This window comes from Ptychodera flava, chromosome 13 (assembly GCF_041260155.1).
Source record: "Ptychodera flava strain L36383 chromosome 13, AS_Pfla_20210202, whole genome shotgun sequence".
NCBI classification, from domain to species: Eukaryota; Metazoa; Hemichordata; class Enteropneusta; family Ptychoderidae; genus Ptychodera; species Ptychodera flava.
In genome coordinates this window covers 23,186,186-23,200,919 of record NC_091940.1, presented here as the reverse complement: position 1 = coordinate 23,200,919, position 14,734 = coordinate 23,186,186, and the positions used below count along the sequence as shown (strand labels likewise).

Here is a 14,734-nt window from a genome sequence, read left to right as displayed (position 1 = left end):
CATTTGGTGAAAAAAATTGTTTTCAATAGTTTTCCCTATATACCAAAAATGAGACCTCCAGCTCAATTGGCTTGCCCAGAATTTGATATGTGCATAATCAATGAGGTATAGGATGTGCTGGTCATGTGACATTTTGTTAAAAAACCTTAACACTGATACATGTCCCTGTGTACCAAAAATCAGAACTCTAGCTCTAGTTTGAAGGCTGGAATTAGATATGTGCATTATCAATGAGGTATCGAAACATGCTAGGGTCATAGGTCAAGTTCATCCTCAAAATATTGATTTGCAGTTTGATCCCCTGTTGGTCATTGTTCAGTAGTCACTACCCCCGCCCCCGCCCCCGCCCCCCCCCCCCCCCCCCCCCCCAGGACTCTCACATAGGCCAGAATAAGCCATTGGTATAGCTTAGCTGCAGAGGTATAGGGGAGGTCAAAGGTTATTGAAAAATGAGAAAAATAATACTTTAAAAATCTTCTTCTCATAAACGGCAAGGTGAAAATTCCTGAAATTTGGTATGTAGCATCTAGGTAGTATGGTCTAAAAAGTTTCTTAACAGATTTTCGATTTTTCAATTTTTATGCAATTAGGTGAAATTAAAATTTTTAATAATTAATAAAAGTCAGGTCATGTATCCAATCAAAATATGCACCAGGTGCACCAGTACTAAGTATGCTTAATATGCCCTGCAAATTTGAAAAGGCTGCGTGCAACGGTTTTGGAGATCTAGCTTTGCAAAGAATTTACGGAAGAAGAGGAAAAAGAAGAAGAAGAAGAAGAAGAAGAAGAAGAAGAAGAAGAAGTGATCCAGAGTAAATACAATAGGGGACAAGCCCCATAGGGCTTTGTCCCCTAATTACAGATTTCATCAGATATTCAATATCAGATATTCAATATACTTAGTTCATCTATAGGAACCTGTATGCCAAATTTCAAAGCTATCAGACCAGTACTTTTTGAGAAACATATTTTTTGACCAAAAATGGCAAAATAGCCTTAAAAATGCAAATTTGCATATTTCGCACAATATGAACAAATCTGAAATAGATCATCCCTAGGGACCTATGTACCAAATATCAAAGCTATCTGACCGGTAGTTTTGAAGAAGAAGATTTTTAAAGATTTTTTGACCAAAACCGACAAAAATTGCCTTAAAATACAAATATGCAAATTTCACCACGATTTAAACAAATCTGACTGAAGTCACCCTAAGTAAACTGCATATCAAATTTCAAGCAATTGAACAAGCGGTTTCAGAGAAGAAGATTTTTTTACCAAAAACAGCAAAAAATGCCCCCAAAATACAAATATGCAAATTTCACTACAATTTGAACAAACTGAAGTGAGGTCACCCCAAGAGAACTGCATACAAAATTTCAAAGCAATTGGACTTGTGGTTTCAGAGAAGAAGGCAATTGTTGATGAGACGACGACGGACGACAGAGGATGACGGACGACGACAGAAATTAACACTATTTGATAAGCTCTGCGTCGCTGACAGCGGAGCTAACAAGTCCAAGTGAAGTTTTAGGCTAGACAGTAATTTCATACCAGAAATGAGTGACAAAGATGCAAAAATGCAGGATTATATCTAGTTTCATAAACAAACAGAACTTTTTGACATGAATAACATTACTTTTGCTTAAAAGGATTCTTCTGATCACTATCTCAAACACTTGCATTGGTGAGAAGTCAACACATTACCCTCAGTGCATTTCAATATCATGCACTTTGACCCCTTGGCATGAGACAAAAGCTATTTCAGAAAGCAAGAATTGACAATCATACAAAATATAGATGTGAGGGTAACATACATACACAATATTCACTAATATTAACAATGAGGAAGCAACAAGAGGGTGAAGTTGATACAACAGGACACAGAAAATACACTTGAAACTGTAACGAAGGAAACAAGAAAACAGACTGATAGTTTTATGATAAGGGAAGATTTAGGGAGCATGTAATGATATTTCATATGGTGAAATTTTGAGCCCGGCATATCCTGCTCACTGTGACATGAGAGACAGGCTTTTGTGTGGTCAATGAGGTAAATGATTTATTGACAGAACACTTCATTTACCACTTCTCTTACAATAATTTGTAAAACATTATTCTACTGTTAATGATACTATTGGGTATCAAAGATTCAAATGTTGTCTTGACGCGTCATCACATTTCATAACTGTAAACTTCATTCAACTAACACCACTTTGACAATTTCTAGAATGCCGAACAAAAGTAGTGTGAATACACATAAAGGGAAAAATATTGTTTGAATATGCAATATGTATTGTTATGATGTTGTCGAAAATGCTGTGTGCCTGAATCATTAAAACAGCTGCTGTTACTAATAATTATGTTATAAAGTTTATATTTGGTATTTTTGCATCATAATTTTTGGTAATGTTGTTCTGCTGCGAGGTTTACAGTAAAGATACACCTAAATCCCATGTACATTGCATTACTAAATATTGTATGGGGATCTAGAGAAATAATAGTAAGAATAGTATTTTTGTGTTACATTACTCAGTCATATTATACCATTCTCACTCAATGTAATGGAAACAAGTGTGACAATTTCTATCATACAAAACTGAAGTACTGTGAATATTTATTGGTGGTAGAAAACAGTGTTCTGGATTTGTTGGTATAAACAGTAGTTCAATGTAAATTACAACATTATACTTTGTATGGGGTTTTAGAGGTATACAAATATAGTATGTTTTTGTGTTACATTAGTCATAATTATACTGTTAATTATAATTATAACATGAAACTACATTATTAAAATCAAATACCACTGTGGCAATATCTCCAATATCAAAGAAAAGATGTAAATATACAGCAATGGGAGTAGTAAGGTTTTGAATTTATTTATGTGCGTAGTTAAGGGGGCGCTGCACCAAACTCAACGTATTTTGCTCAAAAATCACTTTTTTGCAAATATTCATTCAAATTTCATTAATTTTTAGCCCAAGATTAAAATATTGGTTTGGTTCACTTTTTACCTTATCAAGCAGTCGAAAGTTGTGTGATAAAGAAAGGATAATTTATGTAAATGTATGCAAATCACCTGATTTCCTGGCTTCTTTCAAATTTCCAAGGATTTAACTCCTCTTTGGCTATATAACAAAACCACTATTTTGTTTGGGAGGCATTTTTTGGCATTTGGCATTTGGCATTTTTGGGAGGCATTTTGAATAAGAGGCATTTTTCTTCTTTTAATCATGATTTTAATCAATTTTTTAGTCTCAGTCTTTCAATCCTTGCCATTTTAGAATGAGGATAGATAATGCAAATAAAACAGTCATTTTTTCTACATAGACTCTTCTTTCGAGTAAAATATTACATTTCAGAAAATAGTGTTAAGTTTTTGACTTAATTTTTATCATTAATATCAAAATTTACCCAAAGTATACACCCACTTCATCCTTCATGTAAACTACTGCTACCATACTAAACTTTAGAGTCTCTGCTTTTTGAAAATATATAGTATGAGAGGTTTTCTTGTCATCTTTCATGTAAAATATTGATTTGAAAAAACTGTTGGCAACATGCAGCTCCACCTTAAATGATTAAATAACAAGTAAATCAATCCTATATGTTCATTTTATATAATCCAAATCACTGTAAAATGGAAATTTGGAATAACACTGTTGGAAATTTAAGTTTCACCTTATATGTCTTATTTTTGGTAACACTACTTAATCTACACAACAGTTTCAATGATTCAAAATAGTTCAATGGAAGGTCAAAAACCACACATTTTGAGGGTTTTAGAGGTACAAGAATACATGGTGTCTTTGTGCCACAGAGTGTTTTTCTGCTGAGGTGAATAGGTAAAGCTATGGAATAGTAAATAAACATTTTGAATTTGCATGTCTATATATATATCATATACCGTTATGTGATAAGGTTATAAATATTGTACATTCTCATTTTACAATGACGCCAATCATTTCAAATGGCTGCTGTTGTCAGTTATAACCCTGTGAAGGATACTCCTGATATTTTCATACAGGGTGTGCCACCCAAGACGAAACATCTGCTAATGTATATTCCAAAAATAAGATCCATTGCTAGCAATTCCTTTGACAAAATTGGTGAATTTTCAACTTTATTCTATTGCATGTGAAAGTTTACCTGTGTGCTTTGTTATCAACCCATGCCGCTTTTTCAGCCGAAAAAACAACCCATGTTTAGGGGTTTTTTCGTGAAGAAGTGACTCACTCGGGCAGAACATGGGAATACCTTTTCTGTAGGTAAAATTTAAAGCTTTCAGTTGAGTATTTATTTTGATTGTTAAATTGTATTTGTAGTTTTCAAATCTTTATGACCCATCAATATATGTCATTTAATAGTGTTTGCAGTAACTCTGGTGAAAGAATAATAAATATTAAATAAATATAAGATGCTACGATGGAACTGCTTTTCAGAGTGGTCTATGAACATGCATCTTCTTCTGATGTTGTAAAACTCTTTGCACTGTCGATGTATACACAGTCTGTCTTGTGTATTTAAGCAATAAAGCACATCCAGCGAAGGTATACCACGAGATTTTGACCAGTTCACGACATATATTCACGAGCGATAGAGAGTGCATATATGGAGTGAACTGGTCAAAATCGAGTGGTATACCATCGCTGGGTGTGATTTTAATTGCTATTATATCATAACAGTATATTGAAATTCTGGCATAGAATGTTCAAAAAGGATTGTTGCTCAATGTGAGAGCTTGCGCGTACGCCAGCTGTGGTATATTGCCAATATACCACAGTTCTTTTTGTGTCTCAACCAATCAGATCGCTGTATTTGCACCATCACTATATTTGTATGATATAATACAGCATAATGACTGAGCTGGTCTTCTCGTTGGTCAGCTCGGTTCTGATACATCGCTTTGTTTGATGCATTGATTGACACCATCTTGTGCCCCCCCCCCCCCCCCCCCCCAGTTTGGATGGCCTTCCAATATAATACCCTATAAGTGATATTGCTCTTTTCTGCTGATGACTTTAAATAATTATTTATATTTAAATTTACACTGTAGCATTCTCCTTTATGATTACTGTCTATGATGTAACATTACAGATACATTCACTGTGTTATGTCATAACACAGTTGAATGTATCTGTAAAAAACCTTTCTACCTTCAGAGGGATGTGATACTAAAGACTCTCTTACAGCCCCTCTGGTAGACTTGGTTCAAGTCTGTGATTTGTGACTGTTTGAGTGAGTGAACGCAATGATTTGTATTTTGCTTTTATGTGAAACGCGTGCGTGAGTGGACGCGATGAGTAGGGTGAACGCGATGAGTGGAGTGAACCTATACAGCGGAGTTTCACCCGGAATCACAGACTTGGCTTTCTTGCACGATCTGCGTTGCTATAAATTATTCATGAGATGACGTTTTCTTTACTCATATATTATTCATAAGATGACATCACTAAATTTTACACACTGGGAGGAGTTACCAATTGACCCAAACGAGACGTGCATAAAACTCACATGGCGCTGTTGACAAATGTCGAGTGCGATCACTCCCACAAAAGTCAGCACGACCTCTGTTCTATCACCGAAAACGTGTGAAAATATGTGTTGTTTGTGGGGCCCATGTTACAAAATGCGAAAATCGTGGCCGGTTATTCAAGGATGGAAAAAGACACCGTCCTTACAGTTGGAGCCTGTTCTCTTACGTGCCCGAATCGAAGCGATGGAAATCAAAACAATGTGGAGCGACTTCGTATGTCAGTGATTTTCCGCTGCCGGTTGGTGTGCAGACGAACACATCTTTTCCCTCAATGTAACTCTCAACAAGCTTTCTTTGGTAATCTCGCATGATTAGCGGTGGTCGACGATCATTTGTAAAACGCGGTGGATGTACGAACTTGATGCTATTATTCGCCCAGATATAAAACGTACTCGATGTCTAGCTTTGCACGGAGATGACAACAAACTTTTTAATGCATGCAGAGGTTTATTAGCAAGCGTTCTTCTTATTGGCCAGAATAACGGCGGGGGCTGTCAATCATTTTGTATTTGCTCTACGTCACTGTGTACACAGTCCGTCTCACCGCCTGTACTTTGCAAGAAGTCCAAGTCGGTGAATCCGGCAGAAACTAACTCACTACTGCGCAGACTCAAACGTGACGCATTCAATCGCTGGGAAAACCTGGCGTGAGCTGCCAAATTCCGGATAGGTTTGTATGAAATAGGAGAGACACAAGAGAAACTATTATAATGATTTTATTTTTTTAAAATTCACCGACTTGAACCAAGTCTACCCCTCTGGCTACGCCTTAGACTTTGCAAGTCAGTCTGCCACAGAACCCCTGATTTGGGGTGTGGTCCGGTACCAGCAATTTGATTGGATCTAAAGCAATGACATCATGCATGGTACTTCTCACTATGGAAGGGGGATATTGCCAGTTATGTGTGATCCCAAAAATTATTAAGTGCTTCTAAACTATATTATTTCTCGCTTTCTCAGCTGCTAATTTATCTGAAACTCCTACTAAGTAATTGAATCGCAAATATTAGAAATATCTGTGCAATTACAAGCCAACCGTACTCACATTAGCATTCGCTTCGGCCCCACAATTAAAATGGTTTCCGCCAGCGCAGACTGTGGCGATGACCCGAATGACTCAAGCGCGTTCGATATACGCCACAAGTACCGCTGCGATATCACAGCTAGACAGCAACAATGATGAACTAAATTCAAATAGGTAGCGTTTCAGATAGCCACATGCCCATCAATGTTGAAACATTTTTTGACAGCATGTTGATTAATTAACAACGTAATTATCAATGCCCTCGAAAGCAACTGTGTTGTCTTTTTGCACGTTTCACTCACAGACTTACCAGAATAAGTGATACAATATAATTTTCGTTGAAAGAAGAATTTTGTGATCGCTAGTGTTGCCAAGGGCTTTTGACACGTTTGCTAACAATGAACTGTATCAAATTATATCACAGCGTTTGGCATGGCCATACGTCATAAACTCAGAGCTAAGTAATCATACAAAGCGTTCACCTACTGACTAATTATCTACTGTAAAATATACAATAATTCACCGACTTTTCAACACACACTGTTGAACGTGATAACCTACTTGATAATTAATTGAAAAAGACGATGAAAATACTCCGACTCGGCATGAGGGTATTTAATCAGTACCAGTCACTCACCAACTGCTAGTTTGGCACCCGGTGGCACTATTATTACTATAAAGCGCTCACGAACAAACAGGAGCCTACGTTATGTAGATATAATTCGTGCAAAAAACATCAAAACTTTCAGAATACAGTATTAAAAGTGATTTCTACAATAAAATGAAGACGGCAATGAAATATTCAGCAGGGATGAAGACGAGCTGGTGTTTCGTTCGGGGCTACTGGCGCGTAAATGATGAGTGACCTTGATTAGTAATATATTCATTCACGTCGCCTTGTGTCAATAATGAAAGTAGCTGGCCAATGGCGGTTGCCAAAATATGTCATGTGACATTATTGTTGGGCGTGTCCTTAGGACATGCCAGAATTTCCCGCCAAATGCAATATGCCAAAAAAGAAGCATGTTCTGCCCATTTTACCTTATATAGAGGGTGATCATGCAAAATTTGAGTGTCAGAGTTCAGTAGGAGGAGACCAGACTGTGTTGCATATGCTATGATTGGATAGAACGGTGTTTACTGCCCTCAATTTGAGGAATTTGACATGTGTCACTTTACAATTTTATGACTGTCATCACGATCCGATGATGTTCTAAGTTTGACTAGGGTACAGCCTAGATTTTGATGGGCAGCTTGAAAGAGCATGTTGTCTGGACTAACCCACTGTAAATTCAACGGCATCGCTGTGTGTGTTTTCGTATTTCAGTGGTGTGTTCAAGTGGTTGAAATTGTACAGAATTTTACGTTTTTACTCGAAATTCGAGTGTCTTCAAACCAGTCGTCGCGTCAGAATTCCACCCAATTTTACAACGTAGGTTTTTAATGTCAACGGTATTACACGCTGATGACAATATTGTGCGTATTTCATTTTTGGACACAAAAGTACACGCTCGCGAAAATGTACTGCTCCAACCCCCGGAAATAGTGCATGTTGGATTCTACTGTTGACAGGCCAGTAAAAGTATGCAAGCATGACCACCAACAGGTTCCTTCTGATGGCGGCATGTTACTGTACATGATTCTACTCTCTGGTTCAAAACTAAATAAACGCTGTGATCTGTACGACCTCTTAAAAATCCGTAAAATCAACGATTTTGACCAATTTACCACCTGTGGTTTCTGGCGGTTTTACGAGACAATGAGGCATTCGATCACCGAGCTGACCCATTCACCATTAGTCAGAAAGGTATCGATCATAATCGTACACGTGTCTTCGCATATCGTTCTTTGGACACAAAAGTACACGTTTTTGAAGTTGTTTATTGCAAAATAAGCTATTTTTAGCCACCGGATTTTAAAACATGGGGCCCGGGGGCACCGGCGTCCTTTGTACCTCCATACTGTTTATTATTTGCCATAAATGTGAAATTTGGCAAAAAGTCAAATTGTTTGGACATAAATGAAAGTTATTTGAACTGGTTGGTTACTGCTCCAGCATAAGTTCAAGTGTGGATTCTAAGTATCAACAACCCTGATATGAAAGTGAATTAAGAATTAGAGATGGGACTCAATAGGATAAACAATATCTAAAACAGGAAACGGTGAACTTATATAATACAGAAGGGGAGAAAATTTAGCCAATGGCTAATCTAAACCAAATTACTTAAACTGGACTGTTGGCATTGATTACACATGTATTTATTGTCCATCATATAGAAAATAAATTTGGGCCATTGACTAAAAACATTTGCTTGTTACGCTCACCACACTTGTACTTAGTATTTGGAGTGTACACCTATCTACAATACAATGATAAAAAGTTTGGACTCTGTAGGTCAACAGTGCATCTTTAATGTGTGAGACTAAATAAGCTTACCCCTCAAGTATGTATAGGCCAAAGACAATATTTAATTTTGAATTATGTAGTGCAGGGAAGGACATACAATATGGTGAAAAGCAAATTAAATATAAAAACTGAATATACAATTATATGGAAATGTTGTTTTACAGTCATGAGTATCTGGTGTGTGCCGAGAGACAAATATTAAAATTGGACAGTATCATCCTGACCACAGTTTGTCTGACTGGTTGTTTCCTTCTGATTTTCTGACACGGTGATAGGTACAAAATATTATGCTATTCAAGATAGTTATACAACATAGCTTGCATTTGTTCACAGTAGAACTGAGTTTTACATGTAAGATAACTTTCTCGTAAACTGTAAATTCTGGCTTCTGGCAGCTCAAACGTCGCAATACTACATTTTTTGATATGATATGGAGTGACTTCCACACATATGCAATATGCAGTGACAGTCGATATGTTCATAGTAAGAGTCTACTACATTCAAGCATAGTGATGTTGACAACTACATGCATGCCAGTGCACGATTTCAAAGTAGCAAGGATGAAATTCTAATGGTCTTTTAGTGGAAATATAGGTATTAAACGACAGTGAAACAAACAACATTAGTTATCGTGACCTTGCTGAAGTGCAATCTCGGATCATGTATGATCTGATGATCATGCCAAATTTATACCATGTCGGATTATGCCGTGATTCTGAAGTGCGCGTACTTCCTTAGTAAATCGGTCAACATCCCTGCGTACGATACTGTGTGTTCCGCTACAGCTAATCGCCCCGCTCACCCTACGTACGGGTCTTTGCAGGGCTGTGGTGAGCGGGGCGATTAGCTGTAGCGGAACACACAGCATCGTACGCAGGGCTAGGTCAATATAAGCATGCACACACTGTAATAGCGATCGGAGTCAACAATGATGTCAAAATCAATGCACAACTGTCGAAATTACCCAAAATAAGCAACAGAAAACTAAAAGTTATCGCTATGTCGAAAGGACAGTACATCAACATAAAACGACGCTAGTTTGTTATGACATGGAGGTAGAAGGACAGAGCGTTCCCTCGCTCTCACCCAGCTATTAGTACGGGCCGCCGGTGGGATTGCCTCACTGAAGCAATGTACTGGGGAGTACCGAGTACGGAGGCCATCATTCTTCAGTCTATCGAAGGAGCGTTTCGTGCCAAAAAATACATGACAGCAACAAAAGTACCATCACTGTGAACTCCATATTTACAAAACATCATCAAATACACGCTAAAAACCCCAAAAACGTCAAGATTCGCACCAGACGCGAGAAACAAGATGGCGTAGGTCCTTGCAAAACAATGCTAACTTGTTATATGCGCATGCGCATATTAAGGGGAGACCCATTTGATTTCGGGGGGGGGGGGTATGCACGAAGTGGGTATGGGAACTTTTTTGGTCAGAGAGACAGCATTTTTTTTATTTCTACTGTCAGACCTGCATCAATTGTTTTTTCGAATGGAGTAGCAGTGAATTTTCAAATTTAAGCCACTGTTTCACATATCACAGGATGGTTTTATGTATTCATTTTACATTCCAACAAATGAAAACAAAATGGAAAGTCTAGTATATATACAACTTTCTATTGTAGAACACTTTTTTGGCAAATCAACTGTGATCATTACTATACCTGCTTTTCTTTAAAATAGTCCATTCCTTTTAAGTTCTCAGGGGGGGGGGATGTTATCTTTTGTGGTCAGAGAAACAAGGCTCACACATTGTATTTCTTTATATTTGTTGATCCTCAATTTTTCATTGTCAACTTGTAATCTTTCTAACATATTTATATCGAGAGAATAATGTATTGGTTTTAACACTAGTTTATTGACTCCTGTCTTGTGTTTTAAATTTTCACAATTTACAGAAGTCAAATAGTCCCATCTAGATATTGCCTATACCATTGAGATATTGCAACAGAAATCCTGAAATATAATTTCTTGGGTCAGAAAAGGGAAGGGAAACATCGAGTGCACTGAGGTGTAAAGTAGTGAATGCTTATGTCGTAAGCGCTGGGAAAAAAAACACATAAGAATTGCTTGTGGTAAAAACATTTGCGCTGCCTATGGCAGCATGCCAGCAAAGAATACATGAGGATGAAGTTTCCAAAATTTTGCTCATTTCAACTGCATTGTGACAATTCCTTTTTATTTCTGTCTGTTGTGAGAATTTTTTTTCTCAAGCCATTACAGGCTTAATTTTTTCTTTTATTTCGCCTGGTGACATTTTTTTTCTCAAAATCCTCCATACCCCCCCCCCCCCCAGAAATCATGTGGTTCTCCCCTAAGTGAGCCCCTGACCTATACGGGCCAGTGGATTGCTTCCTCAGTAGAACTGATATGCCTGCCGGTACCGGTGTTTATCGCCTACGGAGGCCATCATTCTTCAGTCGATCAAAAGCGCCTTTCGTACCAAAAAATACACGACAGCCGCAAAAGTGCATCACTGTCAACTTCATAACTATAGAATATGTTGAAATACACAGTGAAACGATCACGACGTAAAAAATGTACCCAGAACGAGAAACAAGATGGCGTCCGATTCGATTCTTCAACTCAGAATTGTCCTAGAGTTGTGCGCATGCGCAGACGGTAGCTTTAACGAAAGCGAGGCAAAATCAAGTAAATATAAAATAAAAATGGATAAAAATATTGTTTAAAAATAATACAAGGCATGTATCACCAAATTTTGAACATTTCTGACGGCATTGCAACTATACGAACACCCATGCCAAATATCACAATAATCAAATCAGTGGTTTTGAGGAAAAATTGAAAATAGTGGTTTTCAGAAAAAAGCTAAAAAAGTGACTTTAAAATGATTCAATCAAAAAAAGAAAAAAGACCGTTTGAGATACATGCCCAAGTGACCACCAGACCAAATTTCAGAAAAAGTTACTGAAGCGTTTCTGAGATACCTGCGTCCACAGCATACGGCCCACTGTATGCAACAACAGAGGCCGCGTCATCACATTAGTACTTTGTGCCCACAGGGCACAAAGGACTAAAAATACCGTCAATGACGCTGTACCTTCTCTAATGTGTGGCCAGGTCAGGTAATTGGTTGTTGGCATGGAGTTGTTGGTAAATAGTTGAGAACCCAAAAGATGATTAAATACATCAATCAAAAAAATTCTAAGCTACAGTATAAACTGCCTAAAGATAGTTCAATGTGGAAAAAAAGTTAAATAATTCAGAAATAAGAATTAACAGTCCAAAATAGTAATGACGCACTTCCCTACTGACCTGAGTGTATGTGAAATACTCAACCTGGCATCTGTAACCAAGTGATCATTTAAGTCACTTTTAACTGTTTTTAATGGATTTTCCAAAGAGTCATGTGGAAATGATGAAAAACGCTTATCTGGTCTTGTGTTTGTATAACCTCATGGCTGATAATTGTCATAGTATTGAAAATAATTGAAAGTGAAGAAATTACTGTTTTTAATAGGCATATTTTCCTTGAAATACATGACCGCGTAAAGAATATATGCTAAAAGTGTTTTTTTTTTTAATTTTTTAATTGAAAAAACAAACATAAAGACAACAGAAAAGACCCGAGGAAAAAGAAAGACAACACAGAAAGAAGAAAAGCTAACTTTTTTGATGGTATGCTAAAAGTGTTTAAGAGTAAATTTCTTTTCAAAAAATAATTTAATCTGTGACCAAAGGATTTTTATTCTTTGAGTTTACAAATTCAAACATTGCAATTTGTTCAATCATCTTGTGCAGGGCAAAATTTATAAAATGACTGAAAAACAAAAAAAATTGGCAGAATTACAGTCTTTGTGATGTAAAATTGTGCGTTGACATTACGATAATTGTTAATCTGTTCGAAGTACTACTATACTATAATTTAAAAAAGAAAAGTTCACGGTAACATATATTGTCAGCAATGTTGTGTTAATTTTGACTTTACATCAAAATATGCCTTTGCTGGATACCAAATATATAGGGCGAAATATTAAAATCAGCCATGTTCAGCAAAATCCACACAACAGCATTGATCCTTTTCTAATTTGATTTGATTTGCTTATGTTATCCTTGTATGACAGTCAGTACAATATGGAACTTGAACACAACACAGTGAATAAGTATGCTGTAAATGAAATGGTGTGGCTGCATCCACATGCAGCAATAGGAGTGCCTTTGTCTCTCACCCCTCATTTCCAACCTGTCCCATCCCTGAAAAAATAGTTTTGTCTTATATTTATGATGTTCATAATTTCTGTATTTGTTAAAATGTGCGCATCTCAAAAACTTTTGATCATAAACATTTTCATTGTTTTTTATAGCTGACCAGTCAGTTAACCTGTTTATTTTGAATATTTGCGCATTTTTCCTCAGTATTTGACATTTTCAGAATACCTTCTTATTCAGTTTGTCATTTTCTAAAAGTTTAAATGCTCCATTGTGTGGTCAAGCTTTCCACAAGCATCAAATGTGGTACTTCATATAGGAAGGTCTGCCTCTAGAGGGCGGGCATCATGAACAGTGTTTGTTGGTTAATTCCTCCACATAAACTTCTGATTGTACTGTAAACATTGAACATGGCCGACGTCCGATTTTCCTGTCTAAAATTTTCACTCATTTTCGTTGATATGACTCTGAAACTGCAGGAAACGATTGGAAAGAGAGGGTTATCTTGAAATATTGAGGTACTCGCCGATATTTTGCAAATTAAATGAGAAAAAATGCAAGGAAAATGCCGACAGGCTTACACAATGACAGTTTTCAGACTCGGAGGCATATGATCATCTCTGCAGATTATGCACCAGGCCCATATCACGTGAGGCCATGAGGGGATATCCACGCAACTCAGTACCAAACACTAGCGCTCACAGAGTGAGCAAACACAAAGTGAGTACCCCTAACGTCAGCTCAGTAGTCTGTAATAGATTGTAGTCAACTAAGAAACCTTGGAGAAAGGCTTAACAGTAACACTGTGGCTATGCCACTAAGTCCCTTTTGATTTTTGTCACAGCTCAAAATCGTTCTCCCACACCTCAACCTGAGCCATGAACACCCCCACCAGTTTATGATATGACCCATCACAATGGCATGACGTCAACGGATCTTGACAGACAGAAGTCTTGACAGACAGAAGTAGTTGACAGCAGCATACCGGTTTTCAACTCTAATACCTTCTCTGTTTATAAATAGACACGAGAAGGTAAAAATGATCATGGCAATAAAACTCGGTAATTTTGTGGCATATGGCTTTGATGGTATTCTTTCGAACTTGGGCCACAACGTCGGAATAAAAATAAACACGGAGCATCGCGAATTCGTGTTGAAATGCCGAGTTGAGAGAGTTGTTGTTTCCACTGATCAGCGAATCTCGCCGAGAACGCCGTTTTGGCCCAAATTACCCATGATACAATGGTACCGGAAATCAGGGGTTCTGTGGCAGACTGAGTGCCCTCAGCAGTTGAGCTGAGCTCGGCAAGCCAGCAAAGCCATGCAGCAAGGGGCTATTTAACCTTGTTTTTTTTATTCTATTTTCAATTTTTTTGATTGCGTATAAAAAAAAACCCACCAATAGTTTTCCATTGGGTCACATTGCTATTGAGACAGACATATCTCTTATAAAATAACAGGGGATATCAGTGTTGATACCCGCAGCTCAAATAGCCCACAGGCTCGTATTACACAATTGCAGATAGACACCAAAGTTAGACGTCATGACATTATATTCAGTGTGGCAGAAAGTTCATGGTTCAAAATGACTTACG

At 37.4% G+C, this 14,734-nt stretch overlaps 1 protein-coding gene across 1 annotated transcript in view; it reads right to left on the bottom strand.

The window, feature by feature from the left end:
* The window catches only part of LOC139147869 (integrator complex subunit 8-like), a 127,057-nt gene that overhangs the window by 21,167 nt on the left and 91,156 nt on the right, over nt 1-14,734 (bottom strand). The gene's annotated exons all lie outside the window — the stretch shown is intronic.